The sequence below is a fragment of the Mesoplodon mirus genome, assembly GCF_964341445.2.
Source record: "Mesoplodon mirus genome assembly, chromosome: 5".
In the NCBI taxonomy this organism is placed as follows: Eukaryota; Metazoa; Chordata; class Mammalia; order Artiodactyla; family Ziphiidae; genus Mesoplodon; species Mesoplodon mirus.
In genome coordinates, this window is record NC_138980.1 from 31,325,590 (window position 1) to 31,353,009 (window position 27,420).

The window sequence follows — 27,420 nt, forward strand, 5'->3', positions numbered from 1 at the left end:
ATCTCGCGAGGTTTGAGTACTGCAGGCTGCGTTGCGGTTCTGGCCCTGGCTGTTCTTTTTCGTCGACGCTGCTGGGACCTCGGAGCTTGTGCGGTAGATTCGGAAGTCGGTCGCCGGTTCCACGGCATACACCTCCCTCCGGGACAGGCTCGTGCAGTCCTTGGCTCAGGGTTCTCACCTTGCTCCGGTCAGCATTTGACACCTCATTTCTTTCGCATGAAGGCTCTGTTATGTGGGAATATCTTCTTCATTTCACTAGCAGGGCAACATTGTTGCCATTTGAGTTCCAGCTGCTGACCCCCAGCCTAGACCTCCCCCTAAACTCCACTCCAAAGTAACTGTCAAAAGCCAAAATTTAATCTTCCAACCCCGCACCTGCTCCTTCCCCAGTCTTCCGGAGCCACTATGTCTTGGCTGTGGTTATTGTGGCATCCTTACTGGTCCCTTCGCTTACCCTTCAGGTATTCCCAAAACAGTAGCCCCAGCGATCCTCTTATAACAGGCCATATCATGACACCCCGGTGCTCAGATTCTCCAAAACTTTACTATCTTACTCTTTTTTTAAAAAAATTTATTTATTGTTGGCTGCGTTGGGTCTTTGTTGCTGCACGTGGGCTTTTTCTAGTTGTGGCGAGCGGCGGGCTACTCTTCGTTGCGGTGCGTGGGCTTCTCATTGAGGTGGCTTATCGTTGCGGAGCACGGGCTCTAGGCACGTGGGCTTCAGTAGTTGTGGCTCGTGGGCTGTAGAGTTCAGGCTCAGTAGTTGTGGCACACAGGCTTAGTTGCTCTGTGGCATGTGGGATCTTCCTGGACCAGGGCGCGGACCCCTGTCCCCTGCATTGGCAAGTGGATTCTTAACCACTGCGCCACCAGGGAAGCCCTCGGTGGCTTCTCTTGTTGTGGAGAATGGGCTCTAGGCGTGTGGGCTTCAGTAATTGTGGCACGTGGGCTCAGTAGCTGCGGCTCACCAGCTCTAGAGCACCGGCTCAGTGGTTGTGGCACAAGGGCTTAGTTGCTCTGCAGCATGTGGGATCTCCCCGGACCAGGGATCGAACCCATGTACCCTGCATTGGCAGGCAGATTCTTAACCACTGCGCCACCAGGGAGGTCCCCTATTTTACTCTTTGTAAAAGACAAAGCCCTTGGGTTAGCCAACAGGGCCCTATACAATCTGCCTTCTCTTAACCTCCCTGATGTCATCCTCTATTTTGTTAGCCTCCAATCCCTTCATTCCTGTCCCAGTTACCCTGGCCTTCTGGAATGTATTTCTCCCATATAGCCTCATGGCTCAGTCTTGCATTTCTGTGTGCCCCTCCAAACACACTTCATATCCTCCTTTACTGCTTTATTTATTTATTTTTCCTTAACACTTATTATCAGATATAGTATGTACTTCGCTTTTTATCTTGTTTATTGTTTGTTTCCCCACTGGAAGGCAAGCCCCAAGAAAGCAGGAATTTTTGTCTGTTTTGTTCTCAGCTGAATCCCCAGCACATTGAAATAGAGCCTGAATCCTCATAGGTACATACAAAACATTTGTTGAATGAATGAAACTTTTGATATTAAGTTATTCCAACCTCATTTATTCAAACGCTTGTTGCGAGTTTTCTATGAGCTAGATGTTGTCTTAGGCATTGGAATACAGTGGTAAACAAGACAGGGAATCTCTAGTAGAGTGTTTTTTATTCTAGTGAAGGAGAGTGTAATAAACAAGTCAACAGGAGGAGAAAATAAAACAGGAATATATATTGGGTGAATGATAGGGGAGGAACATTAGTCAGGGTGGTAAGAGAAAGCCTCTGAAGAAATGACATTTGACCTAAGACCTGACTGATGAGAAGGGGATGGCCATGCAAAGAGCTGGGGAAGAGTGTTTCAGGCAGAGGAAACAGCAGAAGCCCTGAGGCAGGACTGAGCTTGCTGTATAGGAGGAACAGGAAAAAGGACAGTATGGCTGTAGTTCAGTGAACAAGGGGGACAGTGGTATCAGAGGAGGAGGAGGAAGAGGAGGAGGAGAGAGATTTTTCTTGCCTGAGATCACACAGCTCATCAGTGGTATTTACTCATTTACACTACAAATACTGAGCACCAGCTCTGTGTCAGGCCTCATGCCAGGCTCTGGAGCTTCCAATGCAATAGATGACTGATGTTTGTGAGTGCTTTATAGTTTATGAAACACCTTTAACGTACATTATAACGTTTAATCCTCAGGGTGGTTCTCTTATGATAGATTCTTATTTGACGATAAAGACAGAGAGGTGAAGGTTTTTATCAGGGTCACACAACTAGTTAGTGACAGAGCCCAGTCACTGGTGTGCTTGAACACACCGATCTTCAGACTGCAAATCCATGTCTTTTTGCCAATACCAGATGACCAGCCTAAAAACTGATGACTATATGTTACTTATTTATCTTAAAGAAGATTTCTAGTTACTCATATTTGCATAGCATGAGTTGTTCAGGTAGAAATACCAAGGGATAAAGGGCATTTTTGTCAAAGTCCCAGAACTCAAGCATATGTATTTTTTAAGCACAGTGGAGCAAATCTTGAGAATGGGATACTTAAGATGCTATACATTATTGGAAATAATAATAAATAATCCCCAGTTCCCCACTCCCAATCCAATTAGATGCTGAAAATAACTTCCATTTATTCTCCAATGAATGCTGTCACTATTTGTCCCCTGTGTCACTGAGGCAGAATCCTGAGCTACAGCACCGAGTGTCTGAACAGCCCGTGTCACCATTTTTCTGCTTTGTGTAAATGCTTCTAATATTGGTCCAGGCCTGGACTCCTTATTGGGATCCAGCAGTGCAGGTGATGCCTTGTATTTGTGGGGCTTTTTTATTTCTTCCCTGTGGAAAATGAGAACCACTTCTCAACATGTTCTACTGTGTATTGTTGCTATGGGAGAAGAACAATCCAAGGGAAATGGCTTTGTGAAGGGACAGGAATTGGCCACACTTCAGCAAACATTTCAGTTGAATAAACACTGATTGTGTGTGTGTTCTTGGGCATGCAAACCCCACACTAAAGAGCTTTTTATTTATTATTTATTTTTAAAATTTTATTTAATTTATTTTTTTATATTCCTTTTTTGTTTGTTTGGTCTTCGTTGCTGTGCGCAGGCTTTTCTCTAGTTGCGATGAGCGGGGGCTACTCTTCGTTGCGGTGCACGGGCTTCTCATTGTGGTGGCTTCTCTTGTTGTTCTAGGTGCGCAGGCTTCAGTAGTTGCAGCACGTGGGCTCAGTAGTTGCAGCACGCGGGCTCAGTAGTTGCAGCACGTGGGCTCAGTAGTTGTGGCTTGTGGGCTCTAGAGCACAGGCTCAGTAGTTGTGGCACACGGGTGTAGTTGCTCCTCAGCATGTGGGATCTTCGCGGACCAGGGCTTGAACCCATGTCCCCTACATTGGCAGGCAGATTCTTAACCATTGCGCCACCAGGCAAGTCCTACAGAGCTTTTTAATAAAATATGGTTCCTACTCTCAGGGAGATTAAATTCTAGAGATGAAAGTATCTACTTATACATGATATCAGAGAGTATATGTTAACTGCTGTAATGGAAGTGACAGTTGTTTTGATTGTGCCCAGGACTTAATTTATAGAGGTGACTGAGTGATGACACAGGAGTTCAATGCCATTGAAAGTTTTATTATGTGCAGTTCCCAAGAGGCCCATGCAGGGCCATATGGGGAAGCACTAAGGTTGGTCAGGATGCAGAAGGTGTGAGGGGAGAGCATTGCCCAGAGCCTTTACTGTGGTTTCCTCAGGAAGGAATGGGTGAGGCAAGGTAAGAGGTTGGGTTGACTAGTTTGAAAAATTTCAACAGGGCTCTGGGCCATAGGAGTGGTCCCTAGTTTTCTGGTACCTGGCCCTAGGGTGATTTAGGGTAGTGAGAATATTGGTTTTGTGTATGAGAGTCCATAAAGGAGGTGGTTAGGGATACTGGTTTGGATTGGTTGGTTTGCATATGAAAGGTGTGCTTGAAGGTAGGTGGCTTTCTGTCTCTAGGAGTTAGCAAACCCTGAGAGAGGCAGTTCCATCCTGGTCTGCAAGGCCCCAAGATGTCAAAGCATCATAAAATAAAACAGAAAATTAAAACAAAACAAAACAAAACATGAGTAATACAGCAACCAAGGCTAGTGTGCATAGGGTGGGACAAAGAAGCCACAGTTGTGGGGATCATGATGGTTTCTGGGTTACCCCATATGATGCTTTCTACTTCTCAGCTCTGCAAACACATCTCCAGCTGTTACAAGTGGCCATAGATTAGGTTTTACTAACAGGATATGAACAAGTGTTATTCGATTCGAACCTGAGATTAATCCAAAACAGCATGGGTGCTCCTGAGGGAAATTGTGGAAAACAGTTGCCTGTAGAAAACGACTTGCCTTCACTCTGGGGGGATACATCTTTGCTACAATCCTAGTCTGTTCTCAGGCTGGGTCATTTTTATTACAGTGTCTTCAAGGCTGCATACAGGGAAGCAGTGTCTTCAGGGGATGCCAAGTTTTAATAAAGTGACTTTCCAAGGACAAATTGAGGGTATAATGGAGTTTGCTGATCATAGATTGGGATTTCCAGAGGATTTTGAGAGGAGGAGGATTAGACTGGATTCAAGTAGAGCTTCCCAACTTTTTCTGTCATAGCCCACTTAAAAAATGAGCATATCTGTATGGCAAGTTAGGGTAAACAGATAAGACTGCTTCTTCTCATCACTCTAGTGGCAGTCTAGGGATTCAACCATTTTAGGCCCTGCCAAGTTGCCTTGGGGAAGGAGGGGTGGATATTCAGAGCCATATGAGGTGCAACGGATGGCTATGATGTTCTGGACCCGGATGATGTCTGAGGCAAGCAGGATGGGGATTAACCCCAATAATCTCTGAGAAAAAAAACAGGCAGTCAGTTAAAGCTGTGAGGTACTCAGCTTGACATCAACTGCTCCATTCTGCACCCATGACCTATGTGACCATAGGTAAATTATTTCACATTTGTGAGTCTGCTTCTTCCTCTGTAAATGAGAAAATGATACCCATCTTAAATGGTGGTTGTGAAGATTAACCAAAACAATCTCTATAAACTACTTAGCACGTTGCCTGGCGCATAATAAATGGTAGTTGTACCAGTTTATTCTGAAAGCTACATTTTCCTGGTAGTTTAACAAATTGATACTACGTTTTTTTTAATACTTTTTAAAAAATTAATTATTTTATTTTATTTTTGGCTGCGTTGAGTCTTCGTTGCTGCACGCGGGCTTTCTCTAGTTGCGGGAGTGGGGCTACCCTTTGTTGCGTCACGTGGGCTTCTCATTGTGGTGGATTCTGTTGTGGAGCACAGGCTCTAGGCGTGCAGGCTTCAGTAGTTGCAGCACGCGGGCTCAGTAGTTGTGGCTCGCGGGCTCCAGAGCGCAGGCTCAGTAGTTTGGTGCACGAGCTTAGTTGCTCCACGGCATGTGGGATCTTCCCAGACCAGGGTTTGAACCCGTGCCCGCTGCATTGGCAGGCGGATTCTCAACCACCATGCCACCAGGGAAGCCTGATACTACGTTTTAGTCTCCATTTGGGGAAGACCCTATCACCTAAATCCTGCTTTTTAAAAAAATTTTATTTATTTATTTATTTATTTATTTTTGTCTGTGTTGGGTCTTCGTTGCTGCATGCGGGCTTTCTCTAGTTGCGGCGAGTGGGGGCTACTCTTTGTTGCGGTGCGCGGGCTTCTCATTGTGGTGGCCTTTCTTTGTCGTGGAGCACGGGCTTGTGGCTCACAGGCTCTAGAGTGCAGTCTCAGTAGTTGTGATGCATGTCATGGGCTTAGTTGCTCCGCGGCATGTGGGATCTTCCCAGACCAGGGCTCGAACCCGTGTCCCCTGCATTGGCAGGCGGATTCTTAACCACTGCACCACCAGGGAAGCCCCCTAAATCCTGCTTTTTTAGAACCAGTTTTAGATCCCACAATTCCTAGAACCAGTTTCAGTTAATAGTCTGTGCATTTGATTATGGATCAGAGTGATGCAGTCTAGTTTAATGTATCTAAGGAAATCTAGAGTGGTCTAAAAGGATCGATGAAGTTCCACCATCTCTACTGAAGGATTGCCAAGAAATCTATACAGATATTGAACTGGCATAGTAGTTTAAGTCACATGAAATCAACAGGATTTACTTAGGACCGACTACATTATGTGCCAGTGTCTTAATCCATTTGGGCTGCTATAACAAAATACCATAGATTGAGTAGATTAAATAACAAACATTTATTTCTCATAGTTCTGGAGGCTGGAACGTCCAAGATTGAAGCTGGCAGCTCTGGTGTCTAGTGGGGACCTTCTTCCTGGTTCATAGATAGCCATCTCCCTCCGTCCTCACACGGCAGAGAGGGTGAGGGAGCTCTGTTAGGGTCTCTTTTATAAGGGCGCTAATCCCATTAATGAGGGTACCACCCTCATCACCTGTGCGCCTCCCAAAGGGCCCACCTCTTAATACCATCACAGTGGGGTTTAGGATTTCAGCATCTTAATTTTGGGAGGACACAAGCAGTCTGTTTCAGACAGGCATTGTACTATACTCCCTCACCTACAGTACTTTAATGACTCCCCATTGCTTGCAGGACAAAGTTAAAATGTCCCACTGTGGTGTAAGAGGCGCATTATAGTCTGACTCTTTCCCTCTCCACTTCCTTCTTCTGATATTTTCCCAAGTGCCTTGTGCTCCACCCATATTGAAAGGACTTCAGCGCTGTGGTTTGTTCCCCGACTGGGGCATCTTTTCATACCTCTTTACCTTTACCTTTAATGCCCTTCCACCATATTACCTTGTCCATTTGACATACTTCTTGAAGTTTCACCTCAAATATCAGCCACAGTATTACTTACTATGCAGAAAAAAGTTGATAAAGCAGGACTGAGAGTGCTATCCTTTGAAAGTCCTGCTTTCAAGGTTGGCCTTTGGCTAGCATCTGGGAATTTGGATTTGAGGAGGGTTCCTAACTACCCTAACATATAGGAGTGGATCACTGAGCCTAAACTGTGCTAGCAATATGGTTTATGCTAAACACCTGCTCTCCTTATGGGAGTCTGAAATTTTGGTACATGGTAGGCAGAGAGTGCCCACACGACTAACCCCTGATACAAACCCTGGATTCCTAGACTCTGGCAAGTTTCCCTGGTAGACAACACTTCAGAAGTGGTATTATAGTCATGCTGGAGGAATTAATTATATCCTGTGTGACTCCACTGGGAAGGGACTCTTGGATGCTTGTGCCTGGTTTCCTTTGGACTTTGCCCCATGCCCCCTTTCCCTTCGCTGATTTTTGTTTGTATCTTTTGGCTATAGTATATCATAGCTGTGAGTGCAATTATACTCTGAGTCCTGTGAGGCCTTCTAGTGAATCACTGAACCTGGGGACCCCTGACACACCTACTAGATGAAATTCTCCTTAACTTCTCCTCTCTTCTAGGAAGAAGTGAACAACTCATTTCTCCATGCTCCTATCACCCTTTCTACTGCTTTTTCTTTATTTAAAAAGTATTTTAAGTTCATATTTAATACATATAAAACATTACATGTAAATTATAAAGAATGAAAATATAATGAACACTCATGGAGTCATCATCCAATCTGAGTTAGAACATTATCTATTACCCCATCTCTTCCTAACCATTATTTTGAATTTTGTATTTATAATTTCCTTGCTTTAAAAAATTATAGGGACTTCCCTGGTGGTCCAGTGGGTAAGACACTTGTGCTCCCAATACAGGGGGCCCGGGTTTGATCCCTGGTCAGGGAACTAGATCCCGGCTGCATGCCACAATGAAGAGTCTGCATGCTGCAACGAAGATCCCGCCTGCTGCAACTAAGACCCGGCGCAGCCAAAAATAAATAAATAAATAGTTTAAAAAATTATGTATATGCCTAAACAACATATTGTTTAATTTTGTTTGTGTTTGAGCTTCATAAGCATGGTATCATACTGTTTGTATTTTTTTTCTGTGATTTTCCTTTTTCATTCAACACTAAGTTTCTAAGATCTATGTTGTTGCAAGCAACTATGGTTCATTCATTTTCACTGTGGGTTAGTATTTTACTGTGTGAATATACTATAATTGCCTTATCTTTTCTACTATTGATGGACATTTGAGATGTTTCCAGTTTTTGCTATAGTGAGCAGAGCTACTATTAACATTCTTATAATTATCTCCTGGGGCACTTGGACAGGAGCTTAGGGTTCACACCTAGGAGTTGAATTGTAAGGTGGTAGGGTATGTGAATGTTATACTTTATAAGCTAATGCCAAATTGTTTTCTAAAGTGGTTGTATCAATTTATATTCTCATCAGCAAACTGTAAGAGTTTCCATTGATTTTCATTCTCTCCAGCACTTGGTACTGTCCAACTTCTTTAGCTTTTGCCAACCTAGTTGGTGTAAATGGTATTAGAAGTATGTCACACCTTCTCATTCTGTCCTTCATTTTGCCCTACTTTTTAAATTCATTAAACATTTATTCAGCATCCTCCATGAAACATTTATTAAGCATCCTCCATGAAGTAGATATTTTTTAGGTACTAGGGAATTTAATGTCTTTTTTTCTTTATATGCTTTTTTGGTGTGTGTGTGCACATCACGCGGCTTGTGGGATCTTAGTTCTCTGACCAGGAATTGAACCCAGGCCTCCTGCATTGGGAGCTTGGAGTGTTACCCACTGGACCCCCAGGGAAGTCTCCTCTCTTGATTTCTTGTTAATTTCTAATTTATTGTGATCAGAGAACATACTGTATAAGACTTCAGTCTTTTGAAGACTGTTGAGATTTGTTTTACGGCCCAGCATGTGGTCGATTTGGTGAACATTTCATTTGTATTTGAAAAGAATACGTATTTTGCAGTTGATGGGTATAGTGTTGTATAAATATTCAATTATGTCAATGTAATTGATAGTGTATTCAGATCTTCTATATCCTTACTGAGTTTTGACTAGTTCTATCAATTACTGAGGGGCGTGTGTGTGTGTTCAGGTCACTAACAATGATTGTGGATTTGTCTACTTTTTTTAAAATAAATTTATTTATTTATATTTGACTGTGATGGGTCTTTGCAGCTCCGCGGTCTTTCTCTAGTTGCAGTGTGTGTGGGCTACTCCTCGCTGCGGTGCACGGTCTTCTTATTGCAGTGACCTCTCCCGTTGCAGAGCATGTGCTCTAGGCACACGAGCTTCAGTAGTTGTGGCACGTGGGCTCAGTAGTTGTGGCTCACAGGCTCCAGGGTGCAGGCTCAGTAGTTGTGGCGCACAGGCTTAGCTGCTCTGCAGCATGTGGGATCCTCCCGGACCAGGGCTCGAACCCTTGTCCCCTGCACTGGCAAACGGACTCCCAACCACTGAGCCGCCAGGGAAGCCCTACTTTTCTTTTTTGGTTTTGTTATTTTTTGCTTCTTATATTTCTTTTTTTAAAAAAATAATTATTTCTTATTTTTGGCTGCGTTGGGTCTTAGTTGTGGCGGGTGGGCTCCAGAGTGCATGGGCTCTGTGGTTTATGGCACATGGGCTCTCTAGTTGAGGTGCGTGGGCTTAGTTGCCCTGTGGCATGTGGGATCTTAGTTCCCTGACCAGGGATTGAACCCACGTCCCCTGCATTGGAAGGCGGATTCTTTACCACTGGACCACCAGGGAAGTCCCTTGCTTCTTATATTTAAGTTCTAAATATACTAATAGGAAAGTCATATTTTTCAGCCAGACAAACACTTTTATCAGTGTGTAATGCGTCTCCTTATCTCTAGTAATACTTCTTATGTTAAAGTCTGTTTTGTCTGATATTGATTTAGCTAAGCCAGCTCTCTTTTGTTTGTATTTGTATGGCACCTATTTTTTCATCCTGTTCTTTTGTGTTCTTTTAACCTTGATGACCTTACATTTAAAGTGTGTCCCTTGTAAATAGCATATAGTTGGATTTTTAAAATCCTGTCTGACAATCTGTGTTTTTTATTTAGTGTTTTAGTTCATTTCGATTTAATTTAATTACTGATACAGTGTGTTTACTTCTACCATTTAGCTATTTATTTTGTTTGTTCTTTCTGTCCTTTGTTCCTTCGTTCCATTTTTTTTGCCTTCCTTTGTATTGAACAATGATGTTTTATCATTCTACTTTCTATTCTTTTTCATTATTATTTAACTATTTAGATATTTGATTATTATTTAATAACTCTTTTCGTGGTTACTCTAGGGATTATAATATGCATTCTGAACTCATTACAATCTACCCTAAATGAGTATTTTTCACACTTCCTGAACAATGCTAGAAACTTAAAATAGTTTAACTCTAACACTTTGTGCTTTCTGGGCTATCGTTGCTGTATGTTTTAGTTCAGTGTATATTTTAAATTCCTCAAGACATTATTTTCTTTGTTGTTTTAAACTGTCAATATTCATTTCCAATATTCATTTGTATTTACCTATGTAGTCACCCTTTCAGGTGTTCTTCATTCTGTTTTGCAGTTCCATGTCTCCATCTGGCTTATTTTCCTTCAGACTAAAGAATTTCATTTAGTATTTCTTATAGTGCAGGTCTGCTCATGATGAATTCTTTCAGTTTTTTAACATTTAAAAAAATTTAACTTGAAGTATAGGTGATTTACAATATTATATTAGTTTTAGGTGAACAGCATGGTGATTCAGTATTTTTATAGATTATACTCCACTTAAAGTATTACAACATAATGGCTATAATTCCCTGTGCTGTACAATATATCCTTGTTGCTTATCTATTTTATACATAATAGTTTGTATTTCTTAATCCTATATCCCTACCTTGCCCCACCTCACTTCCCTCTGTCCACTGGTATCCACTAATTTGTTTTCTATATCTGTGAGTCTGTTTCTGTTTTGCTATATACATTTATTTGTTTTATTTTTTAGATTCCACATATAAGTGATGACATACAGTGTTTGTCTTTCTCTGTCTGACTTATTTCTCTAAACATAATACTCTCTAGGTGTATCCATGTTGTTGCAAATGGGAATTCTCTCAACTTTTATTGTCAGAAAATGTCCTCTTTTGCCTTTATTAATTATTTTTCATTCTAGTAAAGTATACAGACCATAAAGTTTACTATTTTAATCATTTTTAAGTGTACGGCTCAGTGGCATTAAGCACATTCATGTTGTGTACAACCATCACCACTATCCATCTCCAGAACGTTTTCATTATCCCATACTGAAACTCTGTACCCATTTACCTCTCCATTATCCCCTACTCTCAGCCCTTGGTAATCACTATTCTACTTTCTGTCTTTATGAATTTGAGTATTCTAGGTATTTCATATAGGTAGAATCATACAATATCTGTTCTTCTTTGTTTGGCTTATTGCACTTAGCATAATTTGTTGTTGTTGTTTTTTTATTTTACCTGCGTCAGGTCCTAGTTGCAGCACGCGGGATCTTTGTTGCAGTATGAGGGTTCTTTCCTTGCTGCGCGCGGGCTTCTCTCTTGTTGTGGGACGAGGGCTTCAGAGCACGCGGGCTCAGCAGTTGTGGTGCACAGGCTTAGTTGCCCCACAGCATGTGGGATCTTAGTTCCCACCAGGGATCGAACCCATGTCTCTTGCATTTGAAGGCAGATTCTTAACCACTGGACCACCAGGGAAGTCCCGGCATGATGGTTTTTTTTTTTTTTTTTTTTTTTTTTTAATTTTATTTTATTTTATTTTTTTGCTTTATAACAAATTTAATCAGTTATACATATACATATGTTTCCATATCCCCTCCCTTTTGCGTCTCCCTCCCACCCTCCCTATCCCACCCCTCCAGGCGGTCCGGCATGATGTTTTTAAGGTTCATTTATGTTGTGTCATGTATCACAATTTCCTTCCTTCTTAAGGCTGAATAATATTCCATTGTATGTATGTACCACATTTTGTTTATCCATCCATTGATTCATCAATGGACACTGGGTTGCTTCTACCTTTTGGCTATTGTAAATAATGCTTCTGTGAACATTGGTGTTCAAATATCTGTTTGGATCCATGCTTTCAATTCTCTTAAGTATATACCTAGAAGTGGAATTGCTGGATCATATAGAAATTCTATGTTTATCTTTTTGAAGAATGGCCATACTGTTTTCTACAGTGGGTATACCATTTTATATTCCCACCAGCAATACAAAGATGTGGAGACATTGGAACCTGTGTCCCCTGCATTGGCAGGCGGATTCTTAACCACTGTGCCACCAGGGAAGTCCCTTTTCCATCAATGTAAAGTGCTATTTTTCATTCTGAAGCATTCCACTTCTGTTTTCCATTGTTTCTGTTGAAATGTTAGTCATGAATCGTATTCATGTTCCTTTGATCATAATGTATCTTTTATATACGGCTGTTTTTAAGATTTTCTGTTTATCATTGCTTTTAGCACTCTGGTATGATATGTCCTTGTATTTTATTATATTTATTTATTTTGTTATATTTATCCTGATTGGGGTTCAGAGAACTCCTTGAATCTATGGTTTGATATCTTTTGTAGTTTAGGAAAATTTTTGAAAAATATGTGAATTCTTAAAGAAAATATTTAAATTAATCCAGTATTTCTTTAAATTTCATTTTTGTTCTATTGTCTTCTCTCCTCCTAGGACTCCTATTACTCATATATATTTGAACTTTTCACCGTGTCCTGTAAGTCTCTTACATGCTAAGTATATTCCATAGTATTTTTCTCCTGTGCTTCTGTCTGGATATTTTCTACTGTCATTTCTTCTACTTCAATAATCCTCCGTCCTACTATGTTTAATCTACATTAAGTCCACCTGTGGTATTTTTAGTTTTGGATATAGCAATTTTTAGTTTTAGAATTTCCATTTTCTATTTTTAGACTCCTGATATCTGATGAATTTCTCAACTTTTCTTCTATTTTCTTTCTTTTTATAACTGAAATATTGTTGACATACAGGCTGTACAAGTTTAAGGTGTACAGCATAATGATTTGACTTAAATATATCATGAAATAATTACCATAATAAGTCTAGTAAATATCCATCATCTCATATAGATAAAAATGTAAGATAAAACAGTTTTTTTCCTTGTGTTGAGAACCCTTAGGATATACTCTTAACAACTTTCATTTGTAACATATAGTAGTGTTATATTGATCATATTGTACATTACATCCTTAGTACTTATTTGTGTTACAACTGGAAGTTTGTACCTTTTGACTGCCTTCATCCAGTTCCTCCTCCCTGCATCCTCCACCTCTGGTAAGCACAAAGCCAATCTCTTTTTCTCTGAGATTTAAAAAAAACATTATTTTATTGAAGTATAGTTGATTTACAATGTGTTAATTTCTACTATACAGCAAAGTGATTCAGTTATACATATATATACATTCTTCTTCATGTTCTTTTCCATTATGTTTTTATTTATTTATTTATTTATTTATTTATTTATTTATTTATTTATGGCTGTGTTGGGTCTTCGTGTCTGTGCGAGGGCTTTCTCTAGTTGTGGCAAGTGGGGGCCACTCTTCATTGCAGTGCGCGGGGCCTCTCACTATCACGGCCTCTCTTGTTGCAGAGCACAGGCTCCAGACGCGCAGGCTCAGTAATTGTGGCTCACGGGCCTAGTTGCTCCGCGGCATGTGGGATCTTCCCAGACCAGGGCTCGAACCCTTGTCCCCTGCATTGGCAGGCAGATTCTCAACCACTGCGCCACCAGGGAAGCCCCTTCCATTATGTTTTATCACAGGATATTGAGTACAGTTCCCTGTGCTATACAGTAGGACCTTGTTGTTTATCCATTCTCTATATAATAGTTTGCATCTGCTAATCCCATACTCCCAATCCATCCCTCCACACCTCCCCCTTGGCAACCACAAGTCTGTTCTTTATGTCTGTGAGTCTGTTTCTGTTTTGAAGATAAGTTCATTTTGTCGTATTTTAGATTCCACATATAGGTGATATCATATGGTATTAATCTTTCTCTTTCTGACTTACTTCACTTAGTATGATAATATCTAGGTCTGTCTATCCATGTTGCTGCAAATGGCACTATTTCATTTGTTTTTTTATGGCTGATTAGTATTCCATTGTATATATGTACCATATCTTCTTTATCCATTCATCTATTGATGGACACTTAAGTTGTTTCCATGTCTTGGCTATCATAAATAGTATATGTACGATAGCCAACACATGGCTATCATAAGACATAGACAATAGTATAATTGACCTATAGCACTATATTAGCTCCCAGTGTATAACATAATGATTTGATATTTGGTATATATTTCAAAATGATCACCATGATAAGTCTAGTTACCATCTGTCACTATTTCTTCTATTCTCTTGAACATTTTAATAATAGTTATTTTAAAGTCCCTTTCTGACAATTCTCAAAATCTGACTCACTTGGTGTTTGTTTGTTTTTGGTTGTACCGCTCGGCTTGCAGGACCTTAGTTCCCCGACCAGGGATTGAACCTGGGTCCTCGGCAGTGAAAGCATGGAGTCCTAGCCACTGGACCGCCTGGGAATTCCCTCAGTTGTTGAATAGAAATGTATTTCTAGTGTTTGTTTTATTCTTTTTTTTTTTTTAGCATGTCTCATAAGTTTTCATTGTACAGGACATTTTGGGGGAAAAATGTGAGATGTTTTTGTTTATATTATCTTACTCCCAAGAGGGTTTAGATTTTTTCCTGGCAAGAAGATAAGATATTGGCATGTTACCTTGATCCTGTGGATTCTTGGTTTTACTGTGTATTAGGACTGATCTTCTTCAGTTTTGCCCTTTCTCCTAGGAAAATGCTGTTTAAAATATGGGTTGGTAGGGATTTCCCTGGCAGTCCAGTGGTTAAGACTCCATGCTTCCAATGAAAGGGGCATGGGTTTGATCCCTGGTTGGGGAACTAGGATCCCGTATGCCATGTGGCCAAAAAAAAAAAAAAAAAAAAAAAGGATTGGTAATCTCTTTATCTTGTGCTCAATCCTTCAGTGAATCTAAACTGTTCTAAAAAATAGTCTATCTAAAAATATGGTTTGTGAGGGAGTTCCCTGGTGGTCTAGTGGTTAGGATTCTGCACTTTCACTGCTGTGGCCCGGGTTCAATCCCTGGTCAGGGAACTGAGATCCCACAAGCCAACGTGGTGTGTGGGCCAAAAAAAAAAAAGTCAATATATATGGTTTGTGGTCTGGTGATGGTCCATGAGCTCTTCTTAACAATCTATACTAAGGTAGTAAGTACAGAAATTGAGGGGAATCATCTAGAAGTTTTTTAAGCAAATTTGTTGTTGCCACAGTATCCAGTGGCACAATCAGTGGGTTGTCAGGGTATAGTCCATTTCACATGTTGTTGGACTTTTGTGGTGAAGTACATGTGGTACAAGCTGCATACTAGTCATGCACACTAAGACCAGGCTGTAAGGGTTGGAAATTAACAAACAAAACAAATCTTGTCCTCTGTCACAGATAGTTTGAGATGCATTGGTGGCTTTTTTGTGGTGATGTGTAGCTTTTATCTCTATTGGTTCTGTTTTCCTTTAACTGTAAGTTATATCTAAACACTTAGTGTATTTAAGTTAAACATGCTGGCTAGACTACATCTTAGGAAATGTTGTATGATTAATGTTGAATCACATCTGAAAAATGTAATAACATAATACCTGGTTATTTCACCAATAGTGAAGCTAAGATTGACCACTGGATTATGGTGGTAGCAGTTTGATCTCTCCATTATGTACTTTTTTCCTCCCTTGTGATCAGAAAGTATCTTTGTGGTGTTTTTTGGCATTCAATGCTTATACAGTTCTCTAGCAACCATTCACATAATGGTTTAAACATCAGCTGATAAGCCTTGCTGAATCAATAATTTAATTAGGATTTGTAAAGTTATATTTTATTTCTCTGTGCTTTATTAGCTGGCATACTACTGTGTGGTAGAGCTTTCCTTCATGAACTGGGACTAGTAAATTACCCTGAAATGTATTTCCTACTGTGAAAGGGGTATAAATGCTTAACTCTTTACTTTTAATTACTAATTTTTAAAGTAAGAACTTCTTTAACCATCTACTTTGGGCAGAAATGGGTTTTTTTCTGTTTTTTGAAAAGTATTGTTAGGGAATAATTGATTTTTTTCATTGATTCAAGGTGTTTTAATCTTTAATTAACAGAATCCTTGATTTAATCCCCTCCTGCTTCTGAAACAATCCAAAATGTATAGGAAAGTTGTAAGCACGGTACAAAGAACCTTTCTTGAACCATTGAGAGGAGTTGCTGATCTGATGTCTCATCCTTCTCAAAACCTTGGTGGTATTTCATACAAACAAGGATATTCTCCCAAATAACCAAAATACAACCATCAGAATCAGGAAATTAGCTATTTGAATTTTGCCAAATGTCCTCATGATGTCCTTTGTAGCAAAAGGTTCCAGTTTAGAATCATGTGTTGCTTTTAGTTGTCATATATTTCATTTCTTTCCCTCAGAAACAGTTCCTTAGACTTTCATTATGTTTCATCACCCTGACACTTTTGAAGATTACAGGCCAGTTATTTTATGGAATGTTCTTCAGTTTTAGTTTGGTATTTTCTCAGATTATGTATCTCTGGTAGAAATATTAGAGAAGTGATGCTGTGTTATCATTGTATCCTTTCACATAGTATACAACCTTGATATATTTTATTACTGATGATGCAAAATTAGTCTTGTAATTTATAATCAATAATGACTGCTTGTAATCAATAAGTATATTGTGGGAAATTACTTCAAAGCCATGATTAAATATCCTGTTCTTCATCAAATTTTCCATTTATTCTTTTATATACAAATGGGCTCATGGTTTCCTATTTTATTCAGTGGGTTATAATCAGTTACTATTATTATTATTATTATTATTTTTGTGGTATGCGGGCCTCTCACTGCTGCGGCCTCTCCCGTTGCGGAGCACAGACTCCGGACACGCAGGCCCAGCGACCGCGGCTCACAGGCCCAGCCGCTCCACGGCATGTGGGACCCTCTCGGACCGGGCCACGAACCCGTGTCCCCTGTATCGGCAGGTGGACTCTCAACCACTGCGCCACCAGGGAAGCCCACTATTATTTATTTTGATGCTCAGATTTTCCCAGATGTGGCCAGTGGAAGTTCCTTTGAGCTGACTCCTTTGTCCTTTTCACAGTTTCCTCATTACTTTTTGCTTTTTGGCATAACAAGATGCTCCAGGCTCATCTCATACTGTACCTGTTCCAGCCATATAATGGAATGGAGTCAGCCATTTCTCCAAAGAATCTTAGATCATTTTCGTGGAAAATGGTATTTAGTAGCCACAGACTCGGCACTGGGTGTGCTCATTGTCATTGGCGTGTTGGTGCTCCCTGGCCTTCTCAGTAAACAGAGCTAGGGCACTAATACATCCCATGTTGTATCACCTTTTCTTACCCTGCTCAGAATCCGTATCCCAAAATGGGCTGCCCCTCCTTGGGGGAAACTTCCTCACTCCAGTCAGGCTCTGACATCTCAAGCTGGGCTGGCACCCTGTGTGGACAAACTGCTCACACTGGTCACACTCTGATACTTTGCTCTAGGCAGCTGTTCTTCCAGGATGTTCTTTTTACCCCATTATGGATTCTACTCTCCTCACCTGGCAACTCTCTCACATGGACACTCTCCTTACCCCTTCAAAGGCTCCATCATTACATTCTTGGTTAGTGTAGCTCTTCCCATCCCAGGTACAAATGCCTATCTTGTTTTGTACCAACTAATTGCTTTAGAACTGAATTGTTCAGGAAAGGAGGGGAAAGATGGTGGATGGAATGGAAGAGGGTGAAGGGAAAAGGACTTATTCTTTTTGAGCCTCAAACAGTCATAAATCTGGCCTCTGACTGATCATCATTCCAACAGTTTTTTTTTCTTTTGCTCCAGATTCATCTTGTGCTTTTCCAAGTACCAGACTTTGATTCAGACATTCTTTTAAGGAGCCCTGTGTTGTTTGTTTGTTTGTTCAGTTTTAGTGGGGAATGATATTAGACACCACAATCTGGATGATAGAAAACCTTTTGTTAATGTGGAGACATTGCTTCTAGTCCATTTTGGTGGATAGAATTTAAAGATACACATTAAAAATAATTAGTTCATATTGGTATTATCCATTCAATTTTAACATTAGGGTATTTTTATTTGGTTTCCTTATTTATTATTTTTACTTATTTAAAAAAATTTATTTATTTATTTATTTTTGGCTGCATTGGGTCTTCATTGCTGTGTGCGGGCTTTCTCTCATTGTGGCGAGTGGGAGCTACTCTTCCTTGCGGTGTGCAGGCTTCTCATTGTGGTGGCTTCTCTTGTTGCGGAGCACAGGCTCTAGGCGCGTGGGCTTGGTAGTTGTGGCTCATGGGCTCTAGAGTGCAGGCTCAGTAGTTGTGGCACACAGGCTTAGTTCCTCCGCAGCATGTGGGATCTTCCTGGACCAGGGCTCAAACCCATGTCCCCTGCATTGGCAGGCATATTCTTAACCACTCTGCCACCAGGGAAGTCCCTGATTTTTAAAATATATATGTTATATATAATTTAAATAGTATATTTCTCTCAATGAAAATGTTGATTCCTAATATCATTAACATAATTATTTCTTTGCTTTAACCTACAATATAAAGACAGTCTAAAATGATAAATCTGAAATTACTACAAACAATAAAGCTGCTGAGGAAAGTTTAAAATTTCTTTGTAGATCTTTTTGTTCTTGGATTGTGTCTCACTTAGGATGTGCAGTCAAAATACTATGTTGTAAAGTCTTTGAAGTAATCCTTTCTTTATGTGGTTACCAATTTAAGACTCAGTTTATTTTATTTATTTATTTTCAATTTAAGAAATTTTTAAAAATTAGGCTTTTTTCCCCAAGGGGATGGAATTTTTAAAAATTGAGATACAGTTGATATACAATATTATATAAGTTACAGGTGTACAACATAGTGATTCACAATTTTTAAAGGTTATACTCCATTTATAGTTATTATAAAATATTGGCTATATTCCCTGTGTTATAAAATATATCCTTGTAGCTTATTTATTTATTTATTTCCCATTATGGTTTATTACAGGATATTGAATATAGTTCCGTGTGCTATTCAGGAGGGCCTTGTTGTTTATTTTATTTTAAAAAAATTTCTTTCTTTATTTATTTAAATAAACTTAATTAGTTAATTAATTTATTTATTGACTGCGTTGGGTCTTCGTTGCTGCACGCAGGCTTTCTCTAGTTGCGGCGAGTGGGGGCTGCTCTTCGTTGCAGTGCGCAGGCTTCTCATTGCTGTGGCTTCTCTTGTTGCAGAGCACAGGCTCTAGGTGCACAGGCTTCAGTAGTTATGGCATGCGGGCTTCAGTAGTTGTGGCTCACAGGCTCTAGAGCACAGGCTCAGTAGTTGTGGTGCACGGGATTAGTTGCTCTGTGGCATGTGGGATCTTCCTGGACCAGGGCTCAAACCCGTGTCCCCTACATTGGCAGGCAGATTCCTAGCCACTGCGCCACCAGGGCAGCCCCTGTTTATCTATTTTACACATAGTAGTTTGTGTCTGTTAATCCCAAACTCCTAAAAAACCTAAGCTTTTCTTTGACTAGGTGAAGCGTATAAATAATGCAAAGGTCAAAACTGCCTTTTGTCCATTCCTGCCTCCTTCCAACCCCTTTGTCCTTATTCTTTGAAATTATTTTTGTTTATTTATCCTTTCATCATTTTTTGCAAATACAAGCAAACATATATATTCTAACTCTCTCCTACTTTTTCTTATATATAAAATGTAGCAAACTATATATATCTGATCTTCTAAAAAAGCTTTATTGAGACATAATTTACATACCATAACATTTACCATTTAAAGTACACACTTCAATGATTATTAGTATATTCACAGAATTGTGCAACCATCACTGCAATATAATTTTAGAACATTTCTGTCACCCCAAAAAGAAACCTTGCATACTTTTATGTCACTCCCACTCCACTCCCAGCTCTAGGCAACCACGGATCTATTCTGTGTCTCTATTGACTTGCATTTGGCCTTTTCTACTTAGCAGTATATCCTGGGAGGACCCTATATATGTCTGTTTTAAAAAAATGTATACCTGTTTTGCTCATTTAAGTAAATTTTTATCGAATTATGGCATACATACAGAAAAGTGCACAAATCATAAATGTATGACAATTAATTTTCACAGAGTGAACACTCTTGTGTAACCAGAACCCAGATCCAGAAACAGAACATTACCAGCACGAAAGAAGCCCATCTTGTGTCACCTTCTCATACTTCCCTCACCACCCTAGGGTAATGACTATCCTGATTTCTAACGCCATAGATTAATTTTGCCTGTTTTGATACAGTATGTTTGTATGTGTATGTCTGCTTTCTCTTTCCCAATATTATATTTGTGAGAATAATCAGTATTGTTGCATACAGTTGTAGTTCATTCTCATTACTATATAGTTTTCTGTTGTATTATATTCCACAAATAAATTACCCATTATACCACAAATGGATATTTGATTTGTTTCCAGTTTTTGGTTATTATGTATACTGCTCCTATGAATATTCTTGTATGTGTCTTTTGGTGAACTTTTGTGCTCATTCGCCTAGGAGTGGAATCACTGGGTCATATGGTATGCATACGTTCAACTTCAGTAGAAACTGCCAAATAGTTTCCCAAAGTAGTTCTTCCAATTTACAGTCTTAGCAGCAATTGTTCTACATCCCCATCAACACTTGATATTGTCTGTCTTTTTCATTTTAGTCACGATGGTGGGTATGTAATAAAATTACCTGTGGTGGAGTATTTGCATACATAGTGACTAATGCAGCTGACTACCCTTTCATAGGTTTATTTGCCATTTGGTATCCTGTTTTGTGAAGCACATGTTTTTAACTCTTTTGTCCATTTTTCTTTTGGATTATCTGCCTTTTTCTTTCTCCCAAGGAGAAGGACACTGTGTACAAATACTTTGTGGGCGAATACACATATATATATTTTTTCACAGTGAAATATCTTTTCCCAGTCTGCTGCTTGACTTTTCACTGTCCTATTATGTATTTCGATGAATAGAAGTTTTTGTCTTCCAGCTTTGTTGAGATATAATTGACATGCAGCACTGTATTAGTTTAAGGTATGCAGCATAATGGTTTGACTTACATGCATCATGAAATGATTAGCACAGTAAGTTTTGTGAACATCTGTCATCTCATATAGATACAAAATTAAAGAAATAAAAAAATTTTTTTTGTCCCTTGTATTGAGAACTCTTAGATTTTACTCTCTTAACAACTTTGATATATAACATCCAGCAGTGTTAATTCTGTTTATCATGTTGTACATCACATCCCTACTACTTATTTGTCTTATAATTGGAAGTTTGTACCTTTTGACTGCCTTCATCCAATTCCCCCTCTCCCAACCCCCGCCTCTGGTAACCACAAATCTGATCTCTTTTTCTATAAGTTTGTTTGTTTGTTTTTGAAGTATAATTGACCTACAAATAAAAGTTCTTAATTTTAATATAGTCCATTTTTCTATTTTTTATGGCTCTCACTTTGTGTCCTATTTAAGAAATATTTGCTTACTCTGAAGTTTTGAAAATATTATCCTATGTTTTCTTCTAAAAATGTATTATTTTACCTTTCACAGATTAAAAACCACCTGGAATTGATTTTTGGGTATGGTGTGAGGTAGGAAGGAAGATTCACTTTTTTTCCCATGTGGATATTAATCTGATCCTGCACCATTTATTGAAAAGACTGTTCTTTCTCCACTGCATTGAGGTATCAACTTTGTCATGTATTAGATGTCCATAGATGTGTGGGTATGTTTCGAGATTCTCTGTTCTGTACCAATATTCTGCTTGTCTACCTTTGTGCCAAAACCACACTGTCTTTTTTTTTTTTGGTCATGCCGCAAAGCTTGCGGGGATCTTAGTTTCCCAACCAGGGATTGAACTTGGGCCCTGGCAGTGAAAGTGCTGAGTCCTAACCACTGGACTGCCAGGGAATTCCCCACACTGTCTTAATTATTATAGCTTTATAATACATCCTAATGTCTGGTAGCATATTTCCTAAATATGCTTTCCTAAAGCTTTGTTTTTCTTCTTCAAGATTGCCTTAGCAATTATATTCACCATATAAAATTAGAATCAGCTTGACAGTAATCTTATGCAAGGACTTGTGTATTGTTCATATTTTATTCTTACCACTTGACATAGTGCCTGCAGGTGTATGCTCAATAGAAATTTGTTGAATGAAGGAATTAGAATGTAATCAATGAAATACAAGCACTAGGAAGGCAGGGAATTTTGATCCTTGATCCTTGATATGTCCAAAGCATGTGGCCCATAGTAGACACTCAATATAACTAATTGGGTAAATGATGATGAGTAAGCACTGATCTTTGGCTCTAGGTTCCTGATTATCTTTCAGCTTAAAGCTTAAATATATTGCCTCAGGGAAACCTTCCCTAATAGCTTCTGACAAAGTTCTCTGCTTATATTCCATAGTTTCCCATAATTCGCCTTCATAGCATTTAACAGGCTTGTAATTGTTTTTGTATTATTTTTTATTCCCTACTAGACTGTTAGGGCCTGGGTCTGTCTTGTTTACTGTAACCTTAGTGCCTTGTATTAGGGCACATAGTTGGCCTTCAATTATTATTGACTGGCTGATGGAAGAAGCAACCAAATGTCTTAGAATGGAGAATCAGGGAGGTTCTGTAAGAGGAGATGTTGATTCTGAGCTTTTTTTTTTTTTTTTTTTTTGTGGTACGCAGGCCTCTCACTGTTGTGGCCTCTCCTGTTGTGGAGCACATGCTCTGGATGCGCAGTCCCAGCGCCCATGGCTCACGGGCCCAGCCGCTCCACCGCATGTGGGATCCTCCCGGACCGGGGCACGAACCCGTGTCCCCTGCATCGGCAGGCGGACTCTCAACCACTGCGCCACCAGGGAAGCCCCTGATTCTGAGCTTTGGAGGATGATTAAGAATTCTTTATATGGAGGAGAGAAAGTTAATTTTAGATAATGGGAAAACTATGTGTAACAGATGGTAAGGCGTCAGTATGTGTGACACTGTGGCATGGCAGCTGGAGCCTAAGGTAGGGATTGATAGGAGCTAAACCTGGAAAGTTATGTTGGGCAGACTTTGAGAGAGCTGTGCTTATTCTGTGGGCAATGATGAGTTATTAAAGGTTTTTATGCAGAAAAATGATAGGATCGGATTAGTGTTTTGAACATAACGCTGGTGATAGTGCATAAGCTATTGCAATATTCCAGGTATGACATGAGAGGGACCTGAACCAAGGCAGAGGCAAAGGAGGGAGTGGATCTAAGTGTCTTTCTAAAGTCAAGATTCTATGACCCATAGAATGTGCCCAGGGTGGTGGCCCAGGAGGCTTATAGTTTGAGGGAATAGGTAGATAGTATGTAAAGCCATTAACAGAGATAAGGAATATATTAGGAATATATTACAGGTTTAGAGGTGAAGACAATGAATTTTTGTTTTTTTCCCAACTTTTTTTTATTGTGGGAAAATACACAGAACGTAAAATTTCCTATCCTAACCATTAAAAAAATTATTTTTATTTATTTATTTTGGCCATGCCATGAGGCTTGTGGGATCTTAGTTCCCAACCAGGGATTGAACCCGGGCCCTTGGCAGTGAACATGGAGTCCTAACCACTGGACAGCCAGAGAATTCCCCTATCTTAACCATTTTTAAGTGTCCAATTCAGTGGTATTGAGGACATTCATACTGTGTAATTGTTATCACCATCATTTCTAGATCTTTTTTCATCTTGTAAAATTGAAACCCATTAAACGATAACCTCCCATTTTCCCCTCCTCCTAGCCCCTGGCAATCACCATTATACTTTCTGTGTTTATGATTTTGACTACTTTAAGTACCTCATATAAGTGGAATCATATAGTGTTTGTCTTTTTGTATCTGGCTTATTTAACTCAGCATAATGTCCTCAAGGTTTATCCGTGTTGTGGCATATGTCAGGATTCCCTTCCTTTTTAAGGGTGAATAATATTCCATTGTATGTATACACTACATTTTACTTATCCATTCATCTGTCAATGGACACTTGGGTTGCTTTCATGTTTTAGCTATTGTAAATAACGCTGCCTATGAACATGGGTTTACAAATATCACTTTGAGACCTTGCTTTCAATTCTTTTGGGTATATACCTAGAAGTGGAATTGCTGGATCTTATGGTAATACTATTTTTAATTTTTTAAGGAATCTTGATACTATTTTCCACAGTGGTTATACCATTTTACATTCCCACCAACAGTACACCAGGGCTCCAATATATCCACATCCTCACCAACACTTACTACTTGTCTTTTTTTTTTTTTTTTGTGGTACGTGGGCCTCTCACTGCTGTGGCCTCTCCCGTTGCGGAGCACAGGCTCCGGATGCGCAGGCTCAGCGGCCATGGCTCACGGGCCCAGCTGCTCCACGGCATGTGGGATCTTCCCGGACCAGGCACAAACCCGTGTCCCCTGCATCGGCAGGTGGACTCTCAACCACTGCGCCGCCAGGGAAGCCCCTATCACTTGTCTTATTTTTTTATTTTTTTATTTATTAGTTTCTGCTTATTACAAAGTGAATCAGTCATACATATACACCTGTTCCCCCATCACTTCCCTCTTGCGTCTCCCTCCCTCCCACCCTCCCTATCCCACCCCTCCAGGCGGTCACGAAGCACCAAGCTGATCTCCCTGTGCTCTGGGGCTGCTTCCCACTATCTATCTACCTTACGTTTGGTAGTGTATATATGTCCATGCCTCTCTTTCACTTTGTCACAGCTTACCCTTCCCCCTCCCCATATCCTCAAGTCCATTCTCAAGTAGGTCTGTGTCTTTATTCCTGTTTTACCCCTAGGTTCTTCATGACATTTTTTTCCTTAAATTCCATATATATGTGTTAGCATATGGTATTTGTCTTTCTCTTTCTGAGTTACTTCACTCTGTATGACAGACTCTAGGTCTATCCACCTCATTACAAATAGCTCAGTTTCGTTTCTTTTTATGGCTGAGTAATATTCCATTGTATATATGTGCTACATCTTCTTTATCCATTCATCCGATGATGGACACTTAGGTTGTTTCCATCTCCGGGCTATTGTGAATAGAGCTGCAATGAACATTTTGGTACATGTCTCTTTTTGAATTATGGTTTTCTCAGGGTATATGCCTAGTAGTGGGATTGCTGGGTCATATGGTAGTTCTATTTTTAGTTTTTTAAGGAACCTCCATACTGTTCTCCATAGCGGCTGTACCAATTCACATTCCCACCAGCAGTGCAAGAGGGTTCCCTTTTCTCCACACCCTCTCCAGCATTTATTGTTTCTAGATTTTTTGATGATGGCCATTCTGACTGGTGTGAGATGATATCTCATTGTAGTTTTGATTTGCATTTCTCTAATGAGTAAAGATGTTGAGCATCCTTTCATGTGTTTGTTGGCAGTCTGTATATCTTCTGTGGAGAAATGTCTATTTAGGTCTTCTGCCCATTTTTGGATTGGGTTGTTTGTTTTTTTGCTATTGAGCTGCATGAGCTGCTTATAAATTTTGGAGATTAATCCTTTGTCAGTTGCTTCATTTGCAAATATTTTCTCCCATTCTGAGGGTTGTCTTTTGGTCTCGTTTATGGTTTCCTTTGCTGTGCAAAAGCTTTGAAGTTTCATTAGGTCCCATTTGTTTATCTTTGTTTTTATTTCCATTTCTCTAGGAGGTGGATCCAAAAGGATCTTGCTGTGATTTATGTCATAGAGTGTTCTACCTATGTTTTCCCCTAAGAGTTTGATAGTTTCTGGCCTTACATTTAGGTCTTTAATCCATTTTGAGCTTATTTTTGTGTATGGTGTTAGGGAATGATCTAATCTCATACTTTCACATGTCCCTGTCCAGTTTTCCCAGCACCACTTATTGAAGAGGCTGTCCTTTCTCCACTGTACATTCCTGCCTCCTTTATCAAAGATAAGTTGACCATATGTGCGTGGGTTTATCTCTGGGCTTTCTATCCTGTTCCATTGATCTATCTTTCTGTTTTTGTGCCAGTACCACACTGTCTTGATTACTGTAGCTTTGTAATATAGTCTGAAGTCAGGGAGCCTGATTCCTCCAGCTCCGTTTTTCGTTCTCAAGATTGCTTTGGCTATTTGGGGTCTTTTGTTTTTCCAAACAAATTTTGAAACTTTTTGTTCTAGTTCTGTGAAAAATGCCAGTGGTAGTTTGATAGGGATTGCATTGAATCTGTAGATTGCTTTCAGTAGTAGGGTCATTTTCACAATATTGATTCTTCCAGTCCAGGAGCATGGTATATCTCTCCATCTATTTGTATCATCTTTAATTTCTTTCATCAGTGTCTTATAATTTTCTGCATACAGGTCTTTTGTCTCCTTAGGTAGGTTGATTCCTAGATATTTTATTCTTTTTGTTGCAATGGTAAATGGGAGTGTTTTCTTGATTTCACTTTCAGATTTTTCATCATTAGTGTACAGGAATGCCAGAGATTTCTGTGCATTAATTTTGTATCCTGCTACTTTACCAAATTCATTGATTAGCTCTAGTAGTTTTCTGGTAGCATCTTTAGGATTCTCTATGTATAGTATCATGTCATCTGCAAACAGTGACAGCTTTACTTCTTCTTTTCCAATTTGGATTCCTTTTATTTCCTTTTCTTCTCTGATTGCTGTGGCTAAAACTTCCAAAACTAAGTTGAATAAGAGTGGTGAGAGTGGGCAGCCTTGTCTTCTTCCTGATCTTAGTGGAAATGGTTTCAGTTTTTCACCATTGAGGACGATGTTGGCTGTGGGTTTGTCATATATGGCCTTTATTATGTTGAGGAAAGTTCCCTCTATGCTTACTTTCTGCAGGGTTTTTATCATAAATGGGTGTTGAATTTTGTCCAAAGCTTTCTCTGCATCTGTTGAGATGATCATATGGTATTTCTTCTTCAATTTGTTAATATGGTGTATCACATTGATTGATTTGCATATATTGACGAATCCTTGCATTCCTGGAATAAACCCCACTTGATCATGGTGTATGATCCTTTTAATGTGCTGTTGGATTCTGTTTGCTAGTATTTTGTTGAGGATTTTTGCATCTATGTTCATCAGTGATATTGGCCTGTAGTTTTCTTTCTTTGTGACATCCTTGCTTGGTTTTGGTATCAAGGTGATGGTGGCCTCGTAGAATGAGTTTGGGAGTGTTCCTTCCTCTGCTATATTTTGGAAGAGTTTGGGAAGGTTAGGTGTTAGCTCTTCTCTAAATGTTTGATAGAATTCGCCTGTGAAGCCATCTGGTCCTGGGCTTTTGTTTGTTGGAAGATTTTTAATCACAGTTTCAATTTCCGTGCTTGTGATTGGTCTATTCATATTTTCTATTTCTTCCTGATTCAGTCTTGGCAGGTTGTGCATTTC

At 39.6% G+C, this 27,420-nt stretch overlaps 1 protein-coding gene across 1 annotated transcript in view; it reads left to right on the plus strand.

Annotated features, from left to right (window-relative positions):
• Positions 1–100: 100 nt before the first annotated feature.
• Positions 101–27,420, plus strand: part of UIMC1 (ubiquitin interaction motif containing 1) — a 191,757-nt gene continuing 164,437 nt past the window's right edge. Inside the window, exon 1 of the mRNA XM_082622707.1 lies at positions 101–187. The gene's annotated coding sequence lies outside the window, so the exon portion shown is untranslated. The remainder of the gene's footprint in view (positions 188–27,420) is intronic.